The following is a 13409-nucleotide window of genomic DNA, read 5'->3' on the forward strand; positions in this document are numbered from 1 at the left end:
GCTTACCTAATTCTACACTTATTACATCCGAGGGCTCAGATTAAACACTTGAGCTCCTTTTTATTTACTCTACCTATCTACTTATCTGCCAAGATTACACTGTTTGGTCAGACATTCATTATCTATTTCTAAAACATGAAATTGAAAAAAGAATAAGCCAAGTTTAAACAGTTTGGCTATTCATGAATTGTGGCATAAGTAACAAATTGCACACAATTTGTTTATTACAGAAAATGAAAAAGTTGTGGCATTTAGACTTGCACACTTTCCTAGTCTATTTTGTTTAGGGTTCATTTTCTTTCATTTTTTCGACCACCTTTATTCTTTTTACCCTTCGATTTTTCTTTTAGGGTATACCCTCTTTACATTTTTTAAATTTTTTGATTTTTTGAAAATATGGAAAACCTTTGCAACAAGAAAAGGTATGAACATATTACATAGCTCATCAAGTCAATCATGACATATGACACCTATTGGTATAGGGGCCTAACAACTTACACAACATTAGATCTAATGATATGACCCAATGAAAAAGAGATGACCATCTACCCAAGAGTACCCGGAACTTTGTCGAATAATCTTTCACTTTTCCCTAAGAGAGAGGTGGTGCAGAAGCTTTCCTCCGGGAACATAATTAGTGATATCTACATAACACAATAAGTGAGTGAATAGTGCAAAAATGTGTTAATCTATAAAAGAGTCCTCAATAAGTAAATTGTCACTATTGTTGGTAAGCCTAGAAGGAATTCTATAATGACCTTATCCTTCCCAATTTTATCCACAATAGTTATATCAAACTCTTGTAACAAAGAAAACACTTAGTAACTCTACCATTAGTAATAGGTTTATTCATAATAAATTTAATGGAAGAGTGATTATTATGTACAAAAACCTCATAGCCTATATATATTGTTGGATTTATTGATACATGCACAAAAGAAATTATTTTTTAGTTATTGTATAATTTAGTTTTTCGAAGGACTTGTTTCTATAATAGATGGAATATAGTTTCCATTCCTCTTGTTGTCTACAACCCCAGTACTAGGGTCAGAGGCATCTGTATAAATATGGAATGGTACGGTTCAATTGGGCCCTCGTAATATAGGAGATTCAAACATGCATTTTTCAAACTGGCAAAGGCATTTTGACAATTCTCAGACCATATAAATTCTTTATATTTTTAGAGTAACAAAAACAAAAAAGATGCAAGTTTAGAAAAAATTTCAATAAAAATACGATGATAACTTGCATTCCCTAGGAAGTTGTGTACTTCATTTTATAGTTTTGGAAGATAAAATTTTAAGATTACCTAAATTTTTGTTTAATCAACTCGTAGCCCTCGAGAGAAAAGATAATAGCTAAGTACAACTCCTCCATTCATCATCATATGGCATTTTTTTGTGCTTAAGAATAAATGGGCTTGCTTTCAATGTTTCAACATTTTCTCTATATTATCGATAGCTTTATCAAAGATATCACCATATGGTATAAGATCATCCATATAAATGTTATCATTTATTAAGAAAATATAAGAATATTCCTAGTGCAACTCGTTGGAAAGTGGTGGTTTCATTACAAAGTGTGAAAGGAAGGAATTGATATGAAAATGTACCCCAAGGGAAAGTAAAAGCGGCCTTTACTTGGTTCTTAGGAGGGATTTGGATTTGGTTGTACCCACTAAATCCATCAAGGAAAAGAAAAATTTATTGCCTGACATATTGTTGAGCACATAATCTATAAAAGGTAATGGAAAGTGGTTTTTTTGGGTGGCTTTATTTAGCTCTCTATGATAAACACACACTCTCCACTTACCATTCTTTTTTAGAAAAATATCTGATGGGGAAACCCATTGATTTTCAAAGATTAGATAAATGAAATTACCATTTTATATTTTTTGGTATCATTGACAGCATCCTTAAAGGCCATATTCATTCAACATTGATATTGGAAAACAACGATACAATCGTCTTTTATGTGAATGTAGTGGATACACAGAATAGGGGAAATACCATTCATATCTATGTAGTGTTATGAATATAACTCATAACAAAATAAATAAATATAAATACTAAGTAATCAAGTAATTATTATGTTAAGGATTCATTAGTTAAGCGAAAAGGCATGTCTAAAATACATGCCTTATCGTGAAGGGACACCTACCTAGTATATATGTGAGTCCTCATTGTAACATTCTATATCGCTTATACAGTTTTATATATAATAAATTATTATTAAAAAATACCTCTTGTGTATTTTAACATATTAAGTCAACAAGCTATAAGTTTTTTGCTTCAATGGTATCAGATCCATGCCACACAATATAATCATGCGAGTCTTTGGACGTTTTTCGTCGTACAATATGCCATTACGTTCATGTCCAAAATTCTTGGATAAGTTTAGTAAAATTCAAGCAGCATTTTAGCATTTAGAAAAGTCATATGCAAAAGTTAAAGCATGTCAAAGGGAAATCCATAATAATGAAGATGATATAGATGGTGTAACGAAACAAGGTGAAGCGGGAAAATAATATTTTGATCAGAAAGATGATAACAAAATGAATATGTTGCAAAAAATGATCAAGATAATGGTTCCAATGAAGTTGATATAGGTCAGGATGAGGATTATCTTAGGAAACAAGCAGATGTACAATATCATAAAAATGAAGAAGATGTTGTCAATGAAAAACTGCCATATGTGGCTCGGGAGAAAGAGCAAGTTGTTGTAGATATTGACAATGAAATGATATTAGATTTATCCTTGTTGAAAGAATATTTCAATGAGAAACTTCCATCGGTGGCTCCTGAGAAAAAGAAGGCTCTTGAAAATGTGGATAATGTAAATACCTTCGAGAAAACAAGGATGGTGGGTAAAGGCAGTTCAATTATTGCTGCAACCAGTGTGACTATTGGCGTAAGTGACATTCAAAGTCATCCACATTTAGATATTTATCTTAATGTGCCTTATGAAGGAGTTGTGGAATATGGTTTGATGACTTTTTTTCCTCTCAAATTTCTGCACGTGTGACAAGTTCAGAGCTTTCTACTGTAAGTAGTCATAATTTTGTGCTTTCATCAAGGGAACCATCTGTTTGCAAGTATGTGTGGATGGGAAACATTTCACTGCAAGTTCATTTGCACGATTCATAAGTTACAATAGTTCTCGCCCCCCCCCCCACCTCTTCTGGTCTTGGCTCCTCATAATGGATACCTTCCTCTTCGTATTCCTGTCATAAAACCTCATTTTCATAGTTCCTTGCCTCCTGAAATAGATACAGTATGGTTTGACTACAAAGGCTTACCTTTGAAATGGTACATTCCAATTGGAGTCTTGTATGATCTTCTTTGTGCAGAGTCGAAAAGGCCATGAAATATAGTATTTCACCTTAGAGGGTATCCAACAGATATATTAAGCCCATGTGAGGATGAAGACAAAGTGAAATGGAGTTTTATTAACTCTCTAAAAGAGACATCCTTCATAATGAATGGAAGCACAAGGAATGTAATGAACATGTCAAAACTAGATCAAATAGAGCTATGACGATGCGTTGCAAAAGGTGACATGGATGGGTATAATCGAATTTTTGCATGACTTGGGTCAGGACCTGTTGTTGAGTATAGTTCTTTTGGAAGAAATCTTGGTAAATGGTTATCAAATCGATGGAACCATGGTAAAAGTGATAGCCTTGAAATAAGTAGAACTAGAAAGATCCCACTTCGGTTGTATTTTCATCATCTAAAATAAGTTCGAGATGATCTTGTTGATGCATTTCCAAGGGAATGTTGGGATGACATAACTTATATCAACAAGGCTATAGAAATTCCAAAATATAAAGGTTCAACTTTTACGCTCGGTGTTGCACTGGCAAGTGTACTCCCTGAACTTTTTCCAAAACATTTTTTAGGTGAAGAGAGCAAGAGATATGCTAATTATAGTAGAAAGTACACAAAATCTTTATTATAGGAAGATCTTATGCCATGTATCTTAGGCACGTGTCCCAATATGTGTCCTGCTAAGGATAGGTCACATAGAGAGAGACTGGAAGACTTGGTAGTTTTTGAAAGGTCGAATGGAGATCCTTCCATTAAAAGACGTAGGTGGCTGGGTACCTACCCTGCCGCTGAGGAAGCGGCCAGAGCATATGATAATGCGACCAGAAATCTGAAAGGAGCCAAAACAAAGATCGTAACCATATGTTACATTAAAAATGTCACCATGGCTATTTACAGTTAGTATGGCTCTATCAACAGTCATGCTATCCTCCTGGGCAAGTCTTATGCCTCTGCTCTCCATGTCAAACTCCAAAAAGAGAGAAAGTCTTTGTAAATGTGTTTATCTCTGGGTACGCAGATTCTCTCGGCCTTACCTGCGTATACGCACCTAATGTTCACAAAAACTGCGTACTTGTACGCTCTGTATGTAAAGGGGCAGATGCGTACCCCTGTAAAGGTCAAAAGGCACAAGTTTCACTCCAAAAACGTTACTTGTGGTCATTTCTAGAGGCTTCTAGAAGTATGTTTGACGTGTATGAAGTGCCTCCAGATGGTTCATGTACCCCTACCAAAGAGGAACTTATCCCATCAATAAGGGAGCTATCCCATCCAAAGAGGGGATTATCCCATTGATGGTGGACCTGATTAACTTCCTCTTGAGCACTATAAATACAGGAATTGGGCCAGAAGGAGGAGAGGTTGGAAGCTAAACATTTCTAAGGGTAGATGCTGCTGGAATTAGGACTCCCATTTAGAAGCTTGTGAGGAGAGATTACCATCTTTGCTTGTTCTATTTGGAAGTGGGTGAGCTTTGTCAAAGTAAAGGAGAACTCTTGATGGACCCTGGGAGGGACTTGCACAACACCAAGGCTCAGGTTGTAATTGTTCCTTTTGTTTCCTATTAATGCAAATGAGTCCATTCTTCTCAATAACTTGTTATTTATGAGTTATTTCATGTACTCCTTGGTCTATGTGTTAAATATGTTTTATTTTATGAGATTATCAAGTGCTATTTAATCGTTTGATTGTCAGTGAATGCAGGTTTCGAAGTGAAGGAGGAGCTCATCCGGATCAGCGAGGCTGGACTACTACAACAGCGTTGGACTACAGGTAGGATCTAAACACTTGATTTCTTATATAGTAAATGCATGTTTAGAGAAGGATTGCTCTTGTTTGTCTTGTTTGTCACTAGAGAGTCTTAGGCTCCTAGGGAGGTTGGTTGTGTCCGCACTATCGACTCTTTCCGCCTGACAAAATGGCGACTCCGCTGGGGATTCCATTGATGAGAAAGTTTTTTCCTTTGTATGCAACTTTGATCTGAGAAAAGTCATTTATTTTCTGGTTTTTGGCTCTGTGACTTTGTATTTGGGTGGGTTAGCTTAGGGTTAGATTGAATTTAGTTTTTCTTGGTTTTTTCAGTAGTACGCACCCTCTGAGTATTGCACAGTGCGTACCTGTACGCACTGTTTTTGTGTGCACAGAGCGGGCCCGCACCTGTCTTAACAGGTTGCCTGCGTACCCTGCTAAAAATTAAGAAATTTCCATTTTTTACATTTTTCCTCTTAGATTTTGCTTTTTCTTAGTTTTTACTGCCCAAATCCATTAGTCTCTTGTCAAAGATCTTCACCTGAAATTGTTTCGATAGCATTGAGTGTTTTAGTGGAATTCATGGAAGTTTAAGCCCTAGGGTTTGATTTTTGAGTAGGTCCTGTAGTGACTTTGGCGGTAGAAGTTGTCAAGCCTTAGATCTCTCTGGTTTTGACAGCCTTCTTAGGAGTCGGACATGTCATAAAGTCTACCTGTGAGAGCAACTTACCTTTGAGTTGTCTCTTTGGCAAATTTCGAAGTGCTTGTTGATTGAGTATTGAATTCCATTTTACAAAAAGAACAAAAAGATTTGAGTTTTGTTTTGACTGGTCTTTTGATTTTGCATTAGCTGGTCCTTGGCTTGATTGTGGTCAAGTAAAACAACCTAGAATCATCTTTGTAGGCTTTTGCCTCGTTAGGTTTGCTTTAGTGTAAATTTCTTTTTGATTTGCTTGTGAGTCAATTTTTCATAGATTTTATAGATTTTGAGATTGATTTTCGTTAAAATAGATTTATATGCTTTAAGAAAAATACAAAAACATCTCCTTTGAAAAGTTTTTTTTCAAGTAGCTTTGAGGTATTTTGAAAGAAAAAGAATTTTTCGTGCACGTAAGGAGTGGTCATGTTTGTATGCTTGGAAAGATAAAGAGAATTGTTTCTTTGATTGTCTTTACTAAGAAAGTTGTTTTCTATAAAATTTGCATTTTCCAACTCTCTTAGTTAGGAGTTTCATTGAAAGAGAAAAGTAGCGTAAATCATATTAGGTGCATCTTTGTAGTGGTTTGAGTCGAGTCTACACACCATTGGTTTCATTTCCGCTACCTTTTGTCTTTAAGAAAAACCATAAAATTAACGCTTAAAGTAAAATCAACATAGTAACTTTTATTTACTAGGGCTCTGAAACACCAATTTAGATCAGGCTAGTGTCTTGGAGTAGGAGAGTAATTAACTCTCCAAGACAACAAAACCAAAGAAGTAGCTTATCTTGTGATAGAATAAATCCAATCGTCTCATTTGTACTCTGGGAAAGCTCCTCTTAAAGGAGAAGCACGAGCTCGTGTCCGAACCAGTGAGGGGATCAATCCTCCCTCGTTGGGAACGACGCCAGACACGCACGTATTACAAACGGTAAACCTCGGATTAACCATTGTCAAGGAGCCAGGGGTCACTTGTCGGTAAACCTTGGACTATTGTCAAGGAACCGGCAAGGGGATTGAGCTTGATACTCTGCCCTTGCGTGCTGTCGGAGTGTAGATTGTTCCCCCAGGTGCATTTGTTGCGGTTGGTAACCTTAGCGACCATTATCTTTAGGATTCTACCGAGGTGACAGTGGAGGGAAGATCCCACTATACCTGGAGCAGACGTCGGCTAGACTCACTTGGATTTTCTGGGGGGTTCACTTCACTCGAGACGGTTAAAGTGGAGGAACTTGTGCCGGTCTATTCATTAAGCAGGTTTCCGGGGTAACTGTTCCACCCGCCACTTCTTTACTGAATCCGGCGATGTTGGGTTTCATCTCCAACTAGCGTTTTGGGTCTGGAAGGCTACTGTTTGTGCTTGGTTTGACGCCCTAGATTCTTTAGGTGTGTGATTCAAATTTGTTTGGTTCTTTAGCGACTTTAGGTGGTTTGATTTGAGATTTTACTTTGTTTTCGTGTGTAGTAGTTAAAAGTTTTTAGCTGTGGCGGAATTACCGAGACAATCCCGTAGACTTCGGGGCAAGTCACCTGAGATTGTTACCGGAACTGATTTGTTGAGGAAACTCCGTAGATCATGGGGTGGATCTCCTGAAGACGTCCCGGGTCAGTACGAAGGATTGAAGGTCCTTGTAACTCCTCCTAGTGGCAGTAGAGTAGGTTCACCTGAAGAAGGAGAATCTTCCTTGGTAGTCCATCCAGATTACCAAAGTCTAGAGACAGGTTATAATCCCGAAGCTGTTACAGTTTCTGAGCTTGCTGGTAGTTTTTCGTCTACTAGTGATATAGGTGAAGAACCTGAAATATCTGAACCTATTACTCCGACTTCTAGTGTTCCAGATTCACCAAGAGTAGAACGATTTATCACCGAAAATCTTCCTACTGGTTTGATTGCTATTGAAGAACTTGCTCCAGAGGAAGAAATAGGCGTCTCTAACCTTGAAGATCAACTTACTATTGAGCTCAGGGAGCGTGAATCTATCTTTTACAGTCCTCCTAGAAGTACTACTTGGTACCTTTCGTTAACCAATTATTTAGACAACTCAGGGATAGGTTTTTCTACATCTTGTACTCCTTTTCCACCTGGAGGTATTTATACTCCTGTAAATATGTCTGGTCAGTCGTCCGTGTTTACTCAAACTCCCGAATCTTTCTTACACAGCGGTCCTTCTGTTCCCACTAGGTATCAGTCACTTTCTCGTATCTTTGCGGGGGCATCTCCTCAACCCGTCGATCAAGGGTTATTAGCTGGAAACAATGGTAATAAATCGTTGGGTGTAGGAGACATTTGCATGATGTCAGGTTCAGTTCCCGTTTCTCAACCTCGAGGTGGTCAATTACCGCCTGGGGGACAACCTCAAGGTACACAAATTGTGTCTGGAGGGCAGCCTCAAGGTCAGTATGTACCTATGGTGCAATACATGCCTCAAGGTCAACCCCAGCCTCAATATGTACCCCAAGGTCAACCTCAGTATCAATATTTACCTCAAGGGTATCAACCCCAAGGGTATCAACCTCAAGGTCAAGGTCAACCCCAATATCAGTATTTACCCCAAGGTTATCAACCTCAAGGTCAATACTCGATTCAAGGTTATCAACCACCTCAAGGTCAGTCATATGTTCAAGGTATGGGAACTGTACCTTTCATTTATCAATCCTATCCTCAATCCGGTTATGGATCTCAGTATCCTCAACCTGTTACGGGTCAATACCCCAGAATGATAGTGTGGGATCCATCACAGGGTCAACAGGTGTTGCAGCCAAGTATACAGTTGGTACCTCAAGTTGGACAACCCGTAGTTTCTGGTCCACCCCAGCAACCGCAACCTGTCCAGTCAAATGTTCAAACTTCTGTAACTTCGGTAGTTACTCAGCCGCCAATTGCACCTAGTACTCCATCTCAAACGGCTGCTGCAACTACCACAACATCTGCCGCACTTACTTCTAGAGTATCGACAGCCCCGGTTTCTACTATCTCTGCAACCACTCCTCAGACATCTTTACCGTTGTCTGGATCTACGATTCAAACCACAGTCCAGATGCCTATAGGTCAGCCTGGTATAAGTACGGTTGTCACTACTCGACCTCAATTTGTTCATCAACTGTACCAGGGACAGTACCAATATGGGCAAGCTGTCCAGCAGTCGGTTTACCAGTATCAACCGTATCCTGGGTACACTTATCAACAACCTCAACAACCCCAGTACGGTCCGGTTAATCCTGGTTTTCCAGGAGGATATAATATCCCTAATGCGATTCCTGTTCCTAGTTATCCTGGATATCCTCCTCCTGGGACTGGTCTTGTGACCCAGAGTTTTAGAGATCCTAAACGGCAATTGTCGTTTATCGCAACTTTGGATTTACCAGACTTGATGCGCCTAACGAACGATCCAATTCAATATCTTTCGTTCTGGCCGCCAATGCTAAATAAGTTGCCCAGTGATATACCCAAGTTCGAAGGTAAGTCTGGAGAGGATCCGTCCAATCATGTGATGACTTACCACCTCTGGTGTGCTTAAAATTCTATCTCGGATGATTCGATCCGCTTACGTCTTTTCCAGCGTACACTTATTGGTCTCGCAGCCAAGTGGTACATTGAGTTGCCACGGGCCTCTTTTTACAATTTTAGCCAGTTAGCTACCTCGTTCTTAACTCACTTTCAGTTGCCGGTCAGATACGATAACGGCACGGAGTTACTAACTTCACTAAAACAATCGACGTCCACGTATATTTCTGATCACATTCATGAGTGGAGACATCGAAGAAGGTTAGTGAAAGTTTTTATTCCGGACCAAATCTTAGCTGAATGGTTTGTTAAATCATTATTACCGAAGATTACTGAAGATGTAGCTAAAGCCGGAGTAGTTACTGAGGAGCAAGTCATTGCTCAGGCGCAGTACCTTGACTTAGTTTATACTCAGTCAGGTACGTTACACGAGAAGATCCCAGATCTTCCAAAATCAAATAAAATCGCTGCTGCTCCTTTGGGATCTCATGCCGCTGATGGTATGATTGGTACGGTGAACACAAAGAGCAAGAAGAAATCTTCAAAGAATTCTACTACTCCTATAATCACCTTGCCTGATTCCTCGACAGGAGAGTCTTCTCCTAAACTCTCCGCCGATATTCACGTTGTAGAGTCATCTACAGCCAAATCAAAAAACGGTGGAAAGAATAAAGGAAAGAAGAAGGCTAAAGCAGACAAGACTCCGAAGGAGAAAACAGAAAAGCCGGAAACCAATGACGAAAAGTGCAAACCTCGATATCCTTGTCTTATTTGTGAAGAGGATCATTTTACAAGAGATTGCCCTCATCGGGCCGAGGTTGTGAAAATAGTCAAAGGTTCTCCCACTCCTGCTGTGTTAAAAGATCCATTTCCAAAGAAGGAGAGTAAGATGATAGGTTCTTCCTCGACTGCCAGTGAAGAACCCATTTTGATGATGTCTCATGTGAGGATTGCGACTCAGTCGCAAGATTATGGTAGTAAGAATCCTGTTGATGGTAAGGAAGCAGAATCTTCTCATTCTAATCCATCAACCTCAGCTCCTGGTTCCGATCCACTACAGATCGAAAAACCTAACCCAGACTTAGTAATCAAACCGCCCGCCAAGGGTGTACTTCGAAGGTCTGCTTTTAATCCACATGCGAGAGCGGCCCAGAATTACAACATTGTTGAGGACTTAGCTGTTTCACCCTCAGCAATGTCGGCTTTAGAAGTGCTGCAATCATGCCCAGCACAGCGAAAATTACTTTTGTCGGCTATCGGAGCTGTTGATGTTCAGGACCCGAATCTAATAATCTTCGATCTAGAAAATAGTACACCGCGCCTTCCCCATCAAATGGCTTTCCAGATTCTAGTGATAGTCAAAAACAGGCCTATTCATCGGACTGTAATTGATGAGGGAGCTTCCACGTGTATTATGTCGATTCAGTGTTGGAGATCGCTTGGTTCTCCTTCGCTGAACCAATCCCTGACCATCCTTAAGGCCTTTGATGGTCGTGGGTTCCGTCCGTTTGGTATTCTACAGGAATTGCCTATAGGGGTAGAAGGTAAAACCGTTAGTCTGGATGTGGAGGTGGTTGATGCCCCTCTAGACTACAACCTTCTTTTGGGTCGAAGTTGGTCATATGCTATGACAGCGGTCGTTTCATCGGTCTTCATAGTAATAAAGTTTCCACATAACGGTAAGATCGTGACAATTGATCAGCTGACATACTTTTCATCCGACCCAGAGAGTATCCATCATGTCGGTAAGACGACAATCCCTTATAGGGACGTTGGCATAGGTTTAGTTAAAGATTCTGGTTTACTGGGAACTTTTCCTTTCCCTCCAATCAACGCAGACCCTTCATTTGCATCAATTCATATGATTACATCAGACACCATTATTTACGACGATCCTTGGATTGTCCCATCTGAATCTGAGATAGACTCATTCGGTGATGCTATGCCTTTGAGTCCATATGAAATTGCTTATGAAGCCGTCATGTCTTTTACCGACTCGCGTTCAACCCAAATCGACCAAATGAATGTGGTCAGTGAAGAATCACTTTTCAGATCAATCTCAGAACGGATAGCGTTTCCCGAAGTCGTGTCATCTGACGAGAAACTTCGCGAAATCCTAAGTGTAGATGATCTACCATTGGAAGATCTCCATCATAGATCTTTGTTTTTACCTGAGGATGATGATTTTGAAAATGATTTTTCATCTATTTTTACCACTGAATATGTCAAAGACGCTCAGAATCCAACGAAACATTATGATTCAGAGTTGAATTTAGGGAATATTTCTCGCACTATTCCCATTGACATTTCAGTGAAGCCCGGAATTGAGGAAAACATTCATATAGGTGCCTCATGTACAGAAGATGAAATTCAAACTTACAAGGCCCTATTCCAAGAATTCCGCGATGTGTTTGCCTGGTCTTACGAGGAAATGCCAAGAATCGATCCTGCCATTGTTGTTCATGAAATAAAGACCTACCCGGACGCTAAACCCATCCGGCAACGGTTGCGTCAGATTCACCCTCGGAAAGCGGCTGCGATTAAAGCAGAAGTCGAGAAGCTGTTGAAAGCAGGTTTCATTTATCCAATCCCGTTAACGGATTGGGTATCGAATATTGTTCCGGTTAACAAGAAACAAGGAACAATAAGAATCTGTATCGACTATAGGGATATAAATCGAGCTTGTCCAAAAGACAACTATCCTACGCCTTATATCGATCAAATTATTGATGATTGTGCCGGAAGTGAAATGTTTTCCTTTATGGATGGTTTTTCGGGCTATAATCAAATCAATATTCTACCTGCCGATCAACCAAAAACGACATTCATTTGTCCATGGGGGACATTTGCTTACTGCAAATTACCTTTTGGGCTTAAGAATGCCGGAGCCACTTTTCAACGGGCGATGTCTTACGCATTTCATGACATCAAGCACATTGTGCAACCGTACCTCGATGATTTGCCTGCTCATTCTTTACATCGAGTTGATCACCTTGTCCACTTACGAGCAATCTTTATGAGGTGTAGGCATTATCGTATTCGGTTGAATCCCCACAAGTGTGTATTCTGTATAGAAACGGGTCGATTGCTGGGATTTGTTGTTTCAAAAGCCGGCATTCGCGTCGATCCCTCGAAGGTCGAAGATATCATCAAATTGCCTCCTCCTTCGAGTTTGCGCCAACTCCAAAGTTTGCAAGGGAAAGCGAACTTTTTGCGCCGATTCATTCCAAACTACGCTGAGGTCACTAAAGGTTTTACACGGTTCTTGAAACAGAACGCTTAATTCTTTTGGGACGAGATTTCCCAACAATCTTTTGATGCACTTAAACACGCGTTGACCCATGCACCGTTGTTGCATCCTCCCAACTACAACCAACACTACTTCTTATACCTCGCAGCTTCGCATTTCACTATTGGAATGGTGTTAGTTCAAGAAGATGAATTCGGAGCGGAACATGTGATATATTATCTTAGTAGGAAATTAAACCCCACTGAGCTAAAATACTCACATGTGGAGAAATTGGCCCTGGCAGCCGTTCAAGCTGTCCAGCGTTTTCGTCACTACATTCTTCTCCGTAAAACTACAGTTATTTCAGATTGCAACCCTATGATTTATATTTTGACTAAACAACTACTAGGGGGCAAGTACTCTAAATGGATCGTTATTCTGCAAGAGTTCGACTTGGAGTTCGAGAAGTCCAAGTCTAAGAAATCCTTAGTCTTTGCGGAATTGATGTGTGATTTCCCGTGTGCTGACACAGAAACTGTGGCAGAGGAGTCCATTGCGGACGAATCTTTATTTCTTATCAGTACTTTGGATCCGTGGTACGGGGATATAATCATCTATCTCCAAACCCAAACCTTTCGGTCTGAAGCTTCAAAGTCGAAACGTCGAAAAATTTGGTTTCAATCCCAGCAATATAGAATTATTGGAGAAACACTTTATCGCCGGGGGGCAGACTTAGTTTTTCGACGTTGTTTAACTCACGAAGAGGCTGAGAGGGTTTTGAATGATTGTCACTCTAGAGCATGTGGCGGTCATATGTCTGGGTATGCCACAGCTCAGAAGGTGTTGCGCGCTAGCTATTTCTGGTCGTCCATGTTTAAAGATTGTATCATTGCGGTCCGAAA

General features: G+C 39.9%; 1 pseudogene; it reads left to right on the forward strand.

Moving 5' to 3' along the window:
- The first annotated feature begins 2326 nt into the window (after positions 1-2326).
- Positions 2327-3736, forward strand: LOC149213951 (uncharacterized; annotated as a pseudogene).
- The last annotated feature ends 9673 nt before the right edge of the window (positions 3737-13409 follow it).

Source organism: Pinus tabuliformis, chromosome 1_1 (assembly GCF_031772625.1).
Source record: "Pinus tabuliformis cultivar Carrire ecotype Pingquan chromosome 1_1, CPIR1, whole genome shotgun sequence".
In the NCBI taxonomy this organism is placed as follows: domain Eukaryota; kingdom Viridiplantae; phylum Streptophyta; class Pinopsida; order Pinales; family Pinaceae; genus Pinus; species Pinus tabuliformis.